General features: G+C 41.9%; 1 long non-coding RNA gene across 2 annotated transcripts in view; it reads right to left on the bottom strand.

Annotated features, from left to right (window-relative positions):
* Positions 1-17,633, bottom strand: part of LOC143694513 (uncharacterized) — a 173,606-nt gene that overhangs the window by 50,344 nt on the left and 105,629 nt on the right. The window contains exon 1 of one of the 2 annotated variants that reach the window (XR_013183028.1): positions 7,268-7,599. The exons of the other annotated variant lie outside the window; for it this stretch is intronic. This is a non-coding gene — a long non-coding RNA (uncharacterized LOC143694513). Of the gene's footprint in view, positions 1-7,267; positions 7,600-17,633 lie in introns of those variants that run through there. 2 annotated transcript variants of the gene reach the window in all.

Here is a 17,633-nt window from a genome sequence, read left to right as displayed (position 1 = left end):
AGTACCAGAAAAAAAAAATAAAGCCCTTGAAGTCCTTTTAGTGTTTTGAAACAGTGAAATAATAAAAACAGTGAAGTAGTATGTCAATCTTACTCTTTCAGCTACAACACAAGCCAAGGCTTGTATCTCCCCCACCCTTCGATGGGAGCCAGTGGCCAGCCATGTGTAGCCACACTGTGTTCACTGGGCTTGCAGAGCTAAGTGCAGTACCAGGGTTTCTGCTGGCTCTGCTCATGCTAAAAAGTGACTTTTCTACTGCAGTCATCTGAAAAACCTGCATATTTAAGACAACAAAGCAGAATCTGGCCTTTGGCATACAGTCTTACTATTTCCCACGGAGTAAGTAATAACCTACAATGCCCAATAAAACATAACTCTTCTGGAGTGAATGTTATGATTGTTACAAGGTCCAGATACACTATATCAGAGAGCAGGTGCAGCTTCAGGTGTTCCCAGGCTGCAGGAGTTGCAAGGTACCTTGTGTTAGCACTTGTTGGCATTACTCCAGGAGGAGCTTGTGTGCACTGAGTCAGAGCATCCGGCTCGGAAGGGGGTCTGCCGGCCCTGGGGTGCAGTCCTCCTCCCACACATGTCACACCCCAGAACTGAGAAACCCAGAACTCTTCCAAACTGGTATTTTCTCACACTGGCTGGCAAAACTGGCCAAGAAGAGCACTAAGGACTGTCCCTTAGACGGACATGGCAACATGCAGCCCCCCCAGTGTCCTGGCAAGGTCTGAGGAGTGAGCTCATTAAGGCTCAGTCCCTACTCTTTCTGGCCCTCTTTTGTATTGGAATGACAGCCATCTGATGGGAGTGGGAATAAAGTAAAAGTAGCAAACTTCTGATAGATTTGAAAGTGACAGTGTCGCTATCACTGAATGGATGATGCTGGAAAATGGTGTGGAACTTTAGAAATGCCCAGTCATCAGGCACATCATCAGCATTCATACATAATAAGGTAAAAATGCTCTTCTGCAAATGCCTAAGTATGCTGGCCTTTGGCCTTTGACAAATACTATGTAGGGTGGTTTTTATTTTTTTTTTTATCTCAGAAGTAAATAATGTACATTTTATAACCATCAAAAAAATTCTCTGCTTTCCCTCTTCAGATCACCATAAGAATAAGTGACACAGACAACAATTGTCCAAATAAGTAGGCTGACTGATGTTTTTAACATTGATATTCTTCCCCCCCTCCCACATTTGGAAATCATAGAGAAGAAACAGCAGCTATGCAACTTCAAAGAACTTTCTAGCACTGGATGTCATTAGAGATACTACAGCTGTTCTTCTTACCCCGATGGCTCTGGCTTTCAGATGCAGCACATTCTAAACAACAGTGAGCAGGGAATGGATGATAGTTTACTCACTTTAAGCTTTGGTGTAAGTACATACCAGGAGGTATATATACCAATCTATACCAGCAGGTTTGTGCCTTCTGATTTGATTTCAAAATTCTGCTGACCCTGCTCAAGCTAAACCATGGGAGCCTGGAGCTGACCAAGATGCTTTACTGGTTAATGGACTGAATGTGTAAACCATGAGGGAGGGGTGGATGTGTGCTTTTGGGTGCTGTGAAGAACCCTGAGCAAGGCAGAACTTCAGGGGGGTAGAGAGACTCCAGGCAGTGTGACAGGATCCATTCTAAGCCTTTGGTCCCAGGGACCAAAAGCATTTCAGGAGGAGTTATTCAGCTTGTCTGCTACAGGAACAGTGACACAAGAAGATGGGACTTTACTGTGAGAGCACCCATGGCATCATGACTTTGGTTTTATTTCTGTGTTAACGCTCTCAGGTACCCTGGTGTAACTGGCTGTACAGTTTATATAAAAAAAAAAAACTTCCCAGACAAAAATGGGACTACTGGTCTTAGCATCACTCATACTAGTATAAGGCCAAAGCAGGTATCTGTCACTCAGTAACTTATTTTGTTTTTCTTGCTAATCATCAAGATTTTAATGTATCAGTCCTTCCCATAGCATTCCACATCATCCTGTATTGCTTTCACAGAATCAGAAGGTATCTTGAATTGAAGAGACCCACCAAGATCATAATGCCCAGCTACTGATATGGGCCATAAGCCAGATCCTTCTGCTTATTCCCCATCTCACCTCCCTCACAGGGCACACCACGTACATGCTGATTCAGCAAAATACACAATGCTACCAAGGGAGCAGAGTGACAAGAACGAGATGTCCCGGTACTGAACTGGGACATTCCTTTTGCTGGGGAATGCTCAAGCCCTGGTGAGTTTGCATTTCCTCTGCATATGGATGGACTCCCCCAGTGGGATGAGCAGGTTAGCCAGTTATTTGTGTTACCATTGGGCTTGCCATTAATAGTTAATATTCCCTGCCCTGAATGCATTGTTATCAGGCCTCTAAGGTATCACATTTGATGGGCACAATTCACACTTCTCGGAACTATTATTCCAAGCTTCCTGCCAGTTCCTTAGTTTACTCAGGCTTCTTATTTCCAAGGTTATTTTTGCAGCAACAAAGGCTGAAATGTAAGACACGATTCTCTGCCAGACAGAACTGTGCCCTGCCTGCCTCTGCTGGGGCATCACAGGGCATTCCACAGGCTCCTGGAAAGCCATGGGCCCCCCAGCAGGGACTCCCCAGCTCTGATTACAAGCCTGGACTCAGCCAGTCACACTGATGTGTCTCTCCTTCAGGACCACAGTAAAGCACTTCTACTAGCCTGAAAGCCTGGTAGAAATGAATTTCCCTACCCAGCTTTTCATTATGAAAATCTGCAATTTCTTTTTCAGTTTGCTGTTGTAGCCAGGTGGGTGTGGGGCTTCCTCCATGACCTGCCCTCCACTGTACTACCAGAGCTTCATGTTTGGTATCTGCAGGCAGCAACTGGCAAATGAGAATCACCCAGCAGCTGATAATGCTTTATTAAAGTCTGTAAATATAAGGCCAAAGACACAAAGGATCATGAGACACAAACTGAAGGGAAGGTGGGAAACTGAACAGGAGACAAATACATTGCTCTGTACCTCCAAGTCAGGAAATAAGGACATTCTTTCAAAACAGCAGAAAATGACTATGGAAAAATATCTACAACGAGAAAAATGTGAAACTAGTATTATCAGAACTATATTTAATGGAATGGACTCTATCTGGTACATATTAAAACAGTCCTAAGCAATACTTCTGTACTTAAAGACGGGTCAGGTTTTTTCATTGCAAACACAAATTTCAGGGTGTATAGTTCAGCCTAAGCATGTGATAGAACTGCTGTGTCTGGGTGTGGTTCCTCCTTCCCTACACAAGACTATCCAAACCAGCTATGTTGTTTCTACTTAGAACAACAAACACAAAGACTGGGGCTCCATCCAAATATGGCCGATTTTCCCTTTGACAAGAAAGAGGATTTAAAGCAGAGAGGGAATGTCAGAACAAGTTCTTGCTCTAAAAAGATTCACTGCTTGCAATGGATGAAGATTGACTCACTTCCATAATTATTTCCAACGTGGAGTTCTGTCAGCATCTGGCACTGTTGGTGGGATATTACTGGAATATACACAGTGAAGAGTTTAGTCCAATGAGGATATTAGCTCCTAAAAATGCTAGTGTGGCTTTCCACTTCAAGATATGCACAGTGCAGATTATGCTGAACAGTAGCAACCGATCTTGTCTACACTTGGAATTATTCCTCTAAAATCATGTCTGGATCCTCCTTTCCAAAAAAAAAAAAGTGTGTTTGATGCTGTGCTTAAGTAATTTTCACTGTAAATTAAAATAACTGAGAGGAAGAAGTTTTATTCTTCAGTAAGTGAGTCCATACACAGCGTTCTTTAAATATCTTTTGCATTAAAAAGTCATATCCTACCACAACCTAGCTCCGAATTGCAGATAATATTGTATTTATAAAGTGTACACTCTCAGGGGATAAGAAATATTGCTCAAAATGCCATCCAAATGTTGAAAATGTAATATTTACACTGGATAGGTGCCATCCTTGTCTGGCAGGCTAATGGATCAGAAAAAACTGTCTGTGAAAAGGCAACTGTGGCAGTGGCAGGGAGTCCAGCAGTTTCTTTTTCCCTCCCTCCCCTTTTAGCAAAACTGTACTTCCTGGTGCTATGGTTTAAATCAGATTTTGAGAAGTCCATTATGATGCATCTGTTTAAAATATCAAGGGGAAGCACAATTTAATAATACTAAATATATACAAAAGCGAGGGCTGTGAATTAATACTGTCCCTCCTGCTTAACTCACTGCCTCTCATGTTACAGCATCATTGACACACAGTTTCACGTCTTCTAAAACGTGTCATGAACAGCAAATAGCCTGTTGTGCCTTTGGATGTCTTCCTGTGCCCTTGCATCATCTACATCAGACCTGGTGGTCTTACATAGAGTAATCCAATCTTGTTGATTTTAAGATAATATTTTAGTTGAGTTATGCTGTAGTTACAGGAAATAAAAATGTTATATACCTATTTGTCTTTTTGGCAGTTTATACTTTGTGTTGCCATTTATATTACCTGGAGAAAAGCCCCCCAGATAACCCATGCAAATCATTTGTAGAGAAGCTAATTTCTATTTCTTCTAAAGCCAATTTTAAATCTCCTCCATATGGCTGATACAAAGTATTATGAGGCAGTTGATAAAAACGTGGCTCCAATGAAGTCAGTGAGTTTTGTGACTGACTTCAGGAGAGCCAAGATTTCATCCATTATCTCTTTCTGTAGCATAGGGTCCAGCTGTATTGCAGCTAAAAAAAAAAAAAAAAAAAAAAAAAAAGTAAAAATAAAAACCCATCAGCAAAAGACTGAAGCTATTAATCAACCTAGAAAGATCTGGTTAATGTATTGCAAGGTAGGCCTCTGTTGGACGGTGTGTGCCTTTAAATTCTGCAAGTATTTAAAGAAACCCTGCCAGAAAAGTGCCACATGTGCAGCCCCAGTCACGGAGCTCAGATAATTTCCATCCTGCCTACTGCAAGTACTGCACTCTGCCGTGACTGGGCTTTCCTTCCTCACCCCCTGAGCCCCTTCTGACAGGCAGCCTCAAACTTCCCTGGGCAGAGCTCCAGTGCTTGCTCGTGGCAGCTGGAATTGCAAGGCAGCATCGGATACTGAACGGCCCGGGATGAAGCTGGATGTAAACAACAGGAGTTCCAGCCTTGTCTAGAGCAGTGTCAGACATTTGCACATTCAACCTTTACTATGTCCATTTAAACATAACCTGCAGTCTCCTGGCGTATCTTTATCTTTTGAATTTTACATCACATTGAGCTGATATAAAAATTCCATTGTGGAAGTAATGCTGCCTACTCAAAACCACCCATCACAAACTAGAATGCTAAATTTAGGAAAAAAAGTTTCTCTTACCACTGAAACCTGGATGGTGCACACTTAAGCATGTACCCTGATTCCTGTCCATAAACCCCAGGGAGCAAATGGGATTCTCCATGTTGTGATATTGTACAAGTACTTGCTCAGGCAGAAAACAGCACAAAATAGCAAACAGCTGATCAGCCAGATGACAGAGTTATGTTTTTAAGACCATATTTAAAAATAAAAGTGTTCTGCACACCATAGACTAAAGAGGGAATTCCCAGGAATGTTTCCAAAATCCAACAAACATTAGCATTGATCCTGGAAAGTCTTTCAGTAAAGCAAACTCATTCCAAACCCCTTCATTTCACTTAAAAACTCTTCAAAGTTATGCAGGCGTGCACACACCTTAGCCACATGTATGTGGAATTCTGTAGTGCTTTGCTGACTTTTTAATTCATCTAAGTTCAAAGCTTTGATCCCAGTGCTGCTACACTTTCTGTTTGCATTTTTGCAGCCTTTACATTATATTTGGTGAGAGAAGACTTAAAATTTAGAGAGAAAAGAAAATCATTATTTAGCTTTCATTGAAAACGTGTGTGTTTCCATGGATGGTGTAGAGCTCAGATTTTCAAAAAATGCAGTAGACAATGTGCCGTGGTTGTTTTCTTCTGCTTAAAAAGTACAACTTTCTGTGAGCATCAGTAACTGCAGTCACTACTGTAAAATTATGGAAGATTTATATAAAAATCGGAGATGGAAGAAAAAGAAGGGCTTTGCTCCTTCTCCTAATGTATTTTATTTCTGTAATTTGTCAGTAAATGTATAGTGAATTACCAAGTAATATCCTCATTGTCTTAATCGGAGGTGATGAACACGAAGGTATACAAAACATTACAAGTTTTGAATCAGTGAGATAAATATGCATTTTAAGGCTGTATGGTCTGCACATGCACCGAGCCATTTATGTGCAAACAGAAATAGCTATTTTTAGAAACTAGCCTTAATTCAAGGCAGCCGAGCTAAAGCAAGCACTGCTCTATACTCTACCTACAACTTTCCCATTCATTCAGATGCCTCAAAATTAATAACCTTACTGTTTCTGTTTTTTCTTTGTAACCCTGCCTTAATACACAGTGTAGAGATTTACAGTGACTGAAATGCACAGAGTTGTTAGAATTTCTACTAAAACTAACTTCATGGTTATTTTTTTTCCTCTTAGTGAGGTCGAGGCTCGCCGTTCCTGCTCATATATCGTCTGTTTTCCAGCCAGCTTTCCCTTATGGATCCCTCACTGCCCGCTCCCTGCCGGGGCTGCTCCGGCTGCACTTCAGCGAGCACCAGCTCAGGCTCAAAGACAAGCCAGGCTTAGGCACCGAGTCGCTATTTTTCGTACAGTGGCCTTGAACATCAGCCTTGTCACATGAGAAGCAGCTATCCTCTTCACCTGAACAAAACGAAACTTAAAATATCTTCTACCCACAATTTCCTTGTTTTATTACTATTACTCCCCTCCCTCCCTCGTTCCTCCCTCCCTCTCTCTCCCCCCTCCCGCATAAAGTTTCGGGCGGCTCTGGCAAAAGCGGTTCCATGTGACGGCAGCGTGGTCGCTTCCTTCCCGGCCAGCCACGGGCAAATCCCGACGGAGCATCAGGGGACGGACATCCCGGGAGGGAAGCGATGCCCCGAGGACCTGGCATCGCCACCTCGCCTGCTTCCTCAATGCCCGCACCCCAGCAACCGGGCGCTGCCGGCCCCGAAGCAGCCGGGACACAAGCGTAGCCCCTTCCCACGGGCAAGGACGGCCGGCACGGCACGGGGGGAGCACGGCGAGCGGCGGCAGCCCGTCCCGTCCCGTCCCGTCCCGTCCCGCCGCGGCCGTGTGCGGCGATGCTCGCCCGGTCCCCGTCCCGACCGTGCCTTCTCCCTGAGTAGCACCGACGGCGAGGAAAAGGCTGACCTTACTTACCTGGCTCCTGCGGCGGCCTGGAGGCTCAGAGGGCGAGCAGCTCTCCCTGCAGCCTCGCCCGCCCCCGGCACGGGACGCCCTGCCCCGGGCGCGGGGGAGCCGGGGCGGCGGCGCGGCCGAAGCCGTCGGGAGCCCGCTCAGCGCTGCCTGCCCCTCCAGGAGCCTTCCAGCCCAGATATACCCGTATTGTTTTCCTCGCACCATTTTTTTTTTTTTTTTGATTTGCAAGAAGACGCCAAAATCTCCGTAAATGGCTCATTTCTGGGGCGGGGGGCGCTCCCGGCGGCCCGCGGGGGTCGCGGCGCGGAGCCCGGCGCATTCCCGCTCCCACAGCGCCGCCTGGCGGCGCGCCGCGCCCCGCGCCGCCGTCCCCGCGGCCCGCCGGGAACACGCGGGGATCGCCATAAACGAACCCCCCGTGACCCGTACGCAGTTCAAGTGCAATCTTTCTTTTTTTTTTTTCTTTTCTGCTCCCCCCTCCCCACCTTTTTTTTTTTCCTCCTGGATCCTCTTTCAAGCCCACTCCACGCTGCTGCGCTATTACATGCTAATTTAATTTTACTATGGACGATATTTTCAGCATTTGCTGAGGACAGTAAATTTTGTAGTTTATGTTATTTCACTTTTTATGACTTTTTAACACTTAATAAAATTTTATTAGAGCACTTTTGTGTTTACAAGGCCACAAAACTCTTGGCAGGTTGTCAGAAGTCCTTTTTATTATGATCCTACTGATATACTGCGAGTAATGAAATAATCATGTCCAGAAATGTATCAAAGGCCAGAGGGATTATCCAATTTAATGGCTCTACAGATGCGCTGTGAGGGATACGGACAGGCAACGCGTCGACAGGCTAAAAGGCGTGTGCGAGGCGGAGGCAGCCCTGCTTAATTTCTTTCCCATTGCAGGCTGGTGCTGCGTTATCCTGGAGGCTCTGGGCTCGGTCAGGTGACTCCCGGTGCTTTCAAGAGAAATGGATTTATTCTGGTGCAAAAAGCTCTTTTCTTTTTATTCTTCTTAGGTGTGCATCTAACGCTGACGCACTTGCTGTGGCGTTTCCACTGCTTGCGACACTCAGCGAAACACAATTTACTGGAGAACACCCAATGTCATCGTGCCATTGTGCAGCAAACAGTGGCTTTGGGCGTTAGGATTTAGTCATGCAGCCAACAAATAATTACACAGAAAAAAGACTAAAATGAACAAACATTAAAAAATCAAAAGCAGAATAAACTGCTGAGATCAAATACAAGTGAGATATTTAAGAGCATTCTGTGAAATTATTGTTTTTTGCTTTTGTCAAGAGCAAAGCTTTTGTCACAGCACAGGGTTGTAGGAGTGCTCTCATTTCTGCTTGTGCCTTTCTTCCACAATGGTCTGTTTTTCTGCGCTGCTGCAGTGCTACAGTCTGAGATACTACAGCTGTTTTTAAGGCTATTTCCTTTTATTTTAAATAATTGTTCATTTAACATATGTTGTTAAGCTCATTCTTGCGTCAAAAGGAGGCGATTATACTTCCTGACCCTGACAGCAAGGTGGGTGGCTTTGTTTTATAATTAAATTTGCTGTGTTCAATTTCATATTTTTCTTTCTCTGCTCTTTCCTAAAGACATGCCAAGAAAAGATAAAAGGTACCAACAGTACCAGGAACACTCCAATGCCAGTTTGGTCTCTTTAACACACATTGTTCCAAATTTCACAGGGACACTAGAATTAAATTCCTTCACAATTTTACAATTACTTGTGTAATTCCCTGTGATTTTAACCCTACCCCATTAAAGTCTCCAACAAGAACACATTTCATAATTTTCAAAGCAGAAAGAGAACTTTTTCTCTTCCAGCACAAACATATGTATTATATTCCAATATCTCATGATACTGCCCAGTAGGGATTTCTTTTTAAGAAAACAGGCAGCATCTGTGTATTTTTAAAATATGCTTGAATAATTTGCAAGGACTCTACAAACAGGTCTGAGGACAAGGTTAGAAGTGATCAAAGAATTTATCTTCAAAATCATGGCAATATATTAGAGGACCACATGTTTGTATATTTATTCTATTTGTGAATCTGCCTCACTTTGGAAGAGTGCCTCCAAAATCAATGGAGCTTCAGGAGGAGTTAAAATAATGTACAGTGTTAGTAAATATGCCAGAACTTGGCCCAGGAGCAGTAATATTAATCATTAAATGCAGTTTAGCTTCAGGACAGAAGTTTTGTTTTTCGAGAACAATATCATGTACTGTAAATCACATGTTTGCGGGTCAAGGTCAATTTAAACTTCTTAAACCTTTAACAGCAATCAAACTGGAAACCTGCAGGATGAAATGATGGGGTAAAAGAAGTGATGGACTGGAAACTTTAAATTTGGAAGAGGAGTTGTTGCTATTGTTCTTTTGAGAGAAAAAGCAAACTTTGAAATGCTTTGAATATAAATATGTAAACATGCCACACATTATTTAATCAATGAAGCCTCTAACTAATTAACCCTTTCCTGAGGGGCTTCAGTTTTTTTCTGGAACGTCAGAAAAGGCCTGAGGAAGCAGTTCCCACCATCATGGAAACAGAGAGGTAGGATTCAGTAACTGGACCTGGACTGGTGCCTACAGGAGGTATGCAAGGTTGGCAAGACAGTCCTGGCTGAAAGAGAACAACCTTTGTGCAATAATTCAAGGAAGCAGCACTACTAAGGATGGCCCTGTCCCCAGGATGCACCAATGCCATGCCCTGGAGAAGTCCCTCAGACCCCAATGGGCATTTTCAGGGCAGTTATGTGGCTTGAGACATTCCCCTCCACCAAGGATGGCCAGAAGATGGTATGTGGAGAACATGGGTCAAGGGAGAAATCTGTGGATACAGAAATCTGTGACTGTTTCTGCAGATAATCCCTGATTCTGACTCAGTCATTCTCTAACAACCCATCATCAGGTGCACCAGTGAAATGCAGCACTTGGCACATGGGGCAGTGCCAACCCTACAGGTTCCCTGGTGAACGTGAGAAAATACATATTAGTCATTTTAACAGGCCAAACCCTACTATTCAAGCCAGTGGAACTTGTGCCATTGTTCACAATGAGACTAAAAGTGCAGTCATGATGAATTAGTTATTAATAGGCAGTTACCTGTGAGCTTGGTAATGACTTTTTGCTAAGCACAAAGCTGGAGTACAGTGTTCTGTAGGCTGATGGACAAGCAACAGTAGATTAACAACTTATTTACGTGCAACATGCCAACAGCATGAAACTCAACCAAAAAGTCCTTAACTAAAGAAGATAAGGTGTTCTGTAAAAGCCATTTTTGTTTTAGCCATAGTACTCATATGCATAAGAGTGGGATTTGTGCAGCTAAAGCCCATTCAATTTCCTGAAAACAAATTTGGGGTTGATGAAGCCAGAAAGCCAAGTTCACTCCCTACTGAAATTTGTTAAGGGACTTTAATAAGGTCTTTAATTTTCCTTTTTCAAAACTGCTGGCAAAACAAGCAATAGGTACTTTTTAAGGGCTGTTTGTTATTTTTATTTTTAGTTGGCAAATCATTTGCTTGTTGAAAAGCTGCCATTTCCCAAATCAGGAGAAAAATGTAACAAAAAATATGGGTCCCTCAAAGTGATGAAAACATTCCCTAGGCCTTTTACTATTACTTGAGAAGGAAGATTATAGATTAGATATTAACATAGTCCCCTGCTATTCAGGAGACCATAAGACAATTCTTTCTCTGTAAATTAGAGCACAGACTGGAGTCCACATCTGCCATGTCCCAAATGAGTGCCTAATGCCTAAGTGATGGGATCTTTCCAGTGAGGCTACTCCAGGGAGCTCAAGGGAAGACAGAAAATAACAGCAGAGTTTAATTAACCTGTCTTATGAATTTTTAATAAAATTCCTGAAGTTTGGGGAGTCTGTGGCTTGTGACTGAGGCTGGAACTCCAGCCTCGGTCATCAATTGAGAAAAACACACATTTCCTACCAAAACTCTATCCTTTTTTTTTTTTTATGTAGTTATCTGCTACAAAGTTTAGTATGCTGCAGATGTATTAAAGAATGAAAGTACCTGAAGATAATGATATAAACTTAAAGTATATAAAAATAAGACAGTTGAAGTGCTACCTACATTGTAGTTTCATTACAGTTTAATGGACATACGCCGATGAGCATTGTGCCTCTGTGTCCAATCTGATAGATGTACCCCATAAAAGCTTTCCTCAGAAGAAAGTCAGATAAGTGAAACTCAGTAGAAAAATAGCTGTACTTTCTGCAGCTATAGATTATTCAATCAATGAAACTCCTATCTAACTCAATATTACCCACATCCTTGGATTTACTTTCTGAACTCTCATCTGAAGTACAAACTGTCTCCCTCAGTTTCCTCTTATGAGTGTGGTAATTTTGAAAGCCCAGAAACCCTTCCTGAGGAGTAAGCAGTAGCTCCAGACTATGGTTTTTGTGGCTGAGACCAGATAAAGAATAGCAGTTACAGTTCTCAAAAGAGAGCTTTGGATTTCCTTGAACATAGTTATTGTTTATAGTGCAATGTCATTGAAGTTCTTAAGCTGAGTGGTAGTTATGCAATCATTTAATGTTTTCTATAATTTTTGCTTAGTCCCATTTTTCTTCTCCTTTATTTTCACTCTATGGAACTATATATCATAGTTATATAGTTATCTATCTATCTATCTATCTATCTATCTATCTATCTATCTATCTATCTCATTACTAGCTCTCAAGAAATTAACATTTCTTTTACTGTCTCTTTCCTGGTAACTTATGGAGACAACTTTACTAATGGTAACCATAGCAATAGAGAAATGGAATCTAACATGACCACCTTAAAACACACAACTCAGAATATCTACAAGGAATCTAACATGCAATCTTAGCTGGAGGAATTATAAACAGTAAACCCAGTGGGAGAACTTCCTACCTTATACTGGAAAATCCTGCCAAATTTCTGTGGTCATCCTGTGACCTCTTAGGGATCAGGGACTCCTATGTTATTTAACACCCCTGTACTTGTCTTGTGCCTTCTGCATGAGAAGCATTGGCACGAGTAACAAACATGGCAAGGGTGCTCCCAGAGCCACTGGGAAGGGTCTGGCTGCCCAAGTGCTGCTCTAGTTACTCTCACAGGACAACACCCTGTAACTTGCTGAGTCCTTATAACCATTTTCCAGAGGAGAAACGGAGGCACTTGGCTTGAAGGTATTTAGGTTCTTAGGGAAGTCCCTCCAGCTGCTCTGTTCTCACAGGATCTGCCTGACTCCTGTTTTTCATCTTTACCTGCCTAAAATATCCTGGTGAGCTTAAATAATATCTTCAAGGTTTTAAAGATCTGAGAGGCAAATGAGGAAGATAAATTCATTCCCCTCAGGTTACCAGATTAGCCCTTAAGCATAGCAGGTAAGGCAGCATGAAACTGCAAAAGCAATCTGCCCTCACCTTTCTGAGTAAAACATGATGTGGCAGAGAAGGATACACAGGAGTCTCATGGGCAAGTGGGTGCCAGGGCAGCTATGGCAAAGGGATTAATCTGGGGTGTAACATAGGTGCCAGGGGTTTAGGGTGTTCAGGAGCAGTGCCTGCCCAGCAGCCAGTGCACAGGGAAGCCTGGTCCAATGGCTTTCCTCTCCCTTTTACTCTGGGATGGAGAGAAAGGTCTGTTTTACCCTGGTGGGTGGGGACAAGGGCCATTTCAAGCATCATTTTTTGACCCAAATTCTGCCTTTAAGAGAGCATTATGGAGCCTGCCTGCAGCCCAGCCTAGTCTCAGAACTTCTTCCTCTCTCCTTGCATAGTCCCAGCCATACTGCTGGGAAGTTTGCCAGGGGAGAGGGAGGGCTGATACAACTTGCAGACTTTTTTTTCATCTTGATCTGTGTTCATTTCTTTCCTGATGCACTCTGAGGCAAAGGTGAGGAGATATTTATATCTCTCTTATCAATGAGAATTACCAGGACCTTAAAATACCATTTAGAAGTGCTGAAACAATGAATGTTACACTGACAGTAGCTTTTCAAAGGTTCCTCATGTAAATAAAGTCTGTCTCCAAGAAGAGTCCCATACATGGTATTACACAGTAATCATTAACTTTAAAATTATTACAAACAAAATAAAATTCAACATGCCAAAATGGATTTGGATTGTGTGACCATTCAAACCTTATTAAAATGACAAACTCGAAAAAACTGGAATGCTTAAAAGTCAGCACTTGTTCATGTGCTAGTTTGATTTAAAGAAGACTCCAGAGGTTTTATTGAATTATATATTATTATATATTACCTTCTCATGAATTATTCCCCAGACTTCAATGCTGGCCGAAATAGGGCCACCACTAGGCCCCAGGTCCCTCCCTCTGTGTGATCTGGCTTTTCACAGAAGATTCAAACCTGACAGTCCTTCCTCTCACATCCATATTCTTGGCAATTCTTTATTTTCCATGGGGAATTCTAGGGCCTTTATTCACACTTAAAAAAAGCTGTGGTTTGAAATGCTTTAACACTTCTACTGAAGCAGCAGTTTCTTGGTATATAGCATAAACCTGGGGCCTTTTCTCTTGGCCTGAAGGTGATTTGGGGCATGTCTGTGCCATGCTGCAGCAGTGCTTGGGGGTGCCCCACTGGCCAGCCCGGCACCAGCCTGCCTGTGCCAGCTGGGGATGTCCAAACAAGCAGTGCCTGCTCTAGGAATGGGAGTCAGGCACTGACAGCCAGGGCAGGAATGGAAGCTACAAAGATGGGTTTTGGTCATCCTTCACCATAAAGGCCATGCAGTCAGTCTGGCCCAAGGAATGTGCAGGGGTCTGGTCAGTTTTCAGGCTAGTTGAAATGAGTCTTCTGTGAGTAAAAGTTTTAGCAGTTCATCCAGCAGGACAACTTTGCACATCAGGTTGCTGTGATTTAAGTGACATCCTTTTTATCACAATGACATTGAACCAACCTGAAAAATGTTTCAAGATACTAAATCCTTCAAGCTTGATATTTGGAATGGTGTCCTCTTTCAAAATTGGAATTTTCCCATCACTGATGACATCTTTGTATTATGGAGTCTCTTATCTTTCATTCTAATAATATTGCACAGACCTGTCTTTGTGACACACTGAAGACCTGTGATAAAGTGATGCAGTGAATTTTCTCACTGGGATATAAGAAAGAGATGTCTCCTGGACAGCTTCTGTTCTTGTTTTCTTTTTTTTTTTCCTTCATAAATTTTACAAAATCCTGCTACAAAACAGGAGATAATTCAAACCAGATAAACTTATTATCAGATATCAGATATTTTAAAGACAGTAACAATATCACAGGAAGAAGGTGATCATAAAGGCATATCAAATACATCAAATATCAAATATAATACTTATTTTTAAAGTGTCTACATTTTTTCTTCACATTATTCACATGTCTTCACTGCTTCAAATTGTTACCATCCAAACACTCTTCAGCCATTTCCCTGTAGGCTAACATTATTGTATGGTGATTGTAGGTCATTTTAACAGCAGATTCTTTTAAAAATATCACCAGAACCAGGTAGGACCTGGTCTACTGCCCATGGAAAAACAATTAAAGCCTTGCACTTCTAAAGCCTCTGAGTTGGTTGGTCTCATAGTGAATATTAGTAAAAGATAGGAAGATAAGAGCTGCTTTCTTGAAAGCTTTGCACCATTCTCTGTGTACTCCCCAGGTAAACCTGTGCTTGCTAAGTCAGTAGGTCTGAGCACATGCTTCACAAAAGATACACAAAGTAGGATGCTGTATGGAGAGAGAGAGCGATCTAAAAATTCCTACAAGTACTATAAGAAACATACATTGACATGAAATGTCAATGGATATAATATTGTACATAATTATCAATTGTGTTGATTATTGTATACCATAATCTCTTGTATATAATAATCAATTCAGACTCTGGAAAGAGAAGAAGGTCCATTTTTAGTGTTCATTTAAAAATGTATTTAGTTGGCAATACACCTGGAATGGTCACCCTGAATTACAGAACTTGCTGCAAATGCTCCAAACATGTAATTTAATAAAAATATCAAATATCTTTCACCACAGTCCAGTTAACCTCTATAAACTAAACAATTACTTAGGGGACTTTCCTCACAAGGTGAACTTCTGGCAGTGGATATATAAACACCCTTCATGGGCTGAGACTTTTTCCACTAACATGCTTTGGTTTTGGTGCAGTTAAAAATTAGAGAAGAGAGGGTGGAAGGGTCAGCCTCTTCCTGACATCTAAAATCTTTATCAGTAACAGCAACCCCCCGGCTGGTGTCAGTGATTTGTGGTATTGTTGTTTATCTGTGTATCACTCACTCGGATGCACTGTTTAGATCCAAAGGTCTTGGGACCATTTGCAATCTCTTCTAGGCTTGCTGTACCAGACAGGGCAGACATCTGGCTGTCAGTTATAATTGCATCCTGCACCAGAAGTTGTTTTTAAACACTCCTGATTCCCTTTGAACGCAGAGCTGTGATGCACAACAGTTTCAAGCCATTACTGCAAGAGGCAAAGTCAATCCATGACTTTAGCCGAGTTTGAAGCAAGATTTATGAGACATGGTGGGGAGGGGGCCATTTTACAAAAGGGTGGCTGTTTGAGCCTGCTTGGGTCTTAATGATACAGCAGTTTCCTTTCCAGCCCATACAACTTATTCTTTGAACGCTGACAGAAATAGTCAGAAATATATTTGTGGTGTTGCCATGTTTACTGTTTCCTGTTGTCTTTCTTTGGAAGTATTTTAACAGAAATTAGGACTTCACATAAAAACTCTACAGGCTCTGGGATGAAAGGATTTACTATTAGGTTTCCTTCTCACTCTAACTTGGTGGACTGTGATTTAAACCCTACAGACTCATGACAGGATATGATGCCAATTAAAAGCATGAAACCTAATTTTTTGACAGAATAATCACATAATCCCCTTTCTATTATCTGGCTAAAGGATTATTGACAGCACCTTTATTTCTCAGCCCAAATCTTGTATTTATTAGGCTAACAAACTGCTCTTGTTTAAATTATACAGGCCAATGAATATTGTTGAATGTCCAGGCGCAGGACTGCCTTCAATATTGTAAAGGGATGTTTTTCCCCTGGTAATTGTCACACTGGGTCAAGAATGCACAGAAATGTAAGTGGACAGCTGGTTTTGGTTGAAAGCAGAGTTCTGATTTGCTGTTTAATACCAAATAAATTTTAAAGTAATTTAATAACAAATGTTATAAAATAAAACATTGCAGTGAAAAATTCAGCTGGAATTTCTTCCAAGACCTAAATTCAGTTTGTATGAAGTACATAGGAAGTTCAGTGAAAAAATACTCTTGGAGTACAGAAAAGAAAGAAGTTAAGTCCTGCTTTTCTGAGTCACCAGTCATGACTTCTTGAGCCCAATACATGATCTACACAGTTTTGTGAAAACAAGACTTTTGTTAGAATAGACCATGCTGATGCACTGCTGGAAGTGAGCTAGCCCTCTCTGTTTTGACCGCATCTGATATCAGCGAAGAGCCCAGGGGCCAGTATTTGCCATTCAGTTCAGCCCCTGGTGAACTACTATCTATATTACATATGGGTTTTCCCTGGAAAAGTTTCACATTTATATGCCTTTTGTGCAGCAGTGTCTGAAATGAGGAGGAATCTCTCTCTCCCTGTCACATACATGCTCACATAAACTGGAGCCTGCAATTTCCCTAATCACTAAAATCCCTTCTCCCCACGTGTAAGTTGTTAACCTTCATTACATCCCTAGGGAGACATACACTAAGCAGAGGCCTGTTAAAATGAAAGTAACCATCCCTCCAAATTGCCAAATCATCATATTAAAAAGTCCTCTTCTTATGAAGCAAGGTTCATCATTTGCCGTGCCAAGCTAATTCCTGCTCAGAGTTGAATGTAATTACTTCTGCTCTACGATTTTATTTAAAAAAAATACTTCATTAGCTTCAGCAGCAATACAACAGTACCTATTGTGTTAAATCTTCTTAAAGTTACATTATTTAAGACGAAGAGACATCTTACAGTTATTAGAAAATTCATGTGGAGACTGCTTTCACATGTATACATACATTGTTTTCTTCAAGCTCTGAGTTAGTTTTTATACTGTGTGTTTTCCAGATGCACACAGGATTTTCCTCTCATTTCCTGTCTCATTCCTAATCTAAAATCTATTGCCATTTCAAAATAATTTTAAAAAGAGCAGGGCTGTTGAGTGAGCAGAGGAGCTCGGTGCTGAGGTGGGTGTGTTAGCCGTTCTGAACCACCATTTTCTCGCTCTTGCATGTGGGCTGCAAAATGGTGGTTCTATGATTTTGATGAGCAGGGACCTGCGTTACACTCCTCGGGCACGCTCGTCGTGCGGCCATGAGAAATGCCTT

This window comes from Agelaius phoeniceus, chromosome 7 (assembly GCF_051311805.1).
Source record: "Agelaius phoeniceus isolate bAgePho1 chromosome 7, bAgePho1.hap1, whole genome shotgun sequence".
Classification (NCBI taxonomy): Eukaryota; Metazoa; Chordata; class Aves; order Passeriformes; family Icteridae; genus Agelaius; species Agelaius phoeniceus.
The sequence above is the reverse complement of the archived record's forward strand: the minus strand, read 5'-3'. Positions and strand labels throughout refer to the sequence as shown.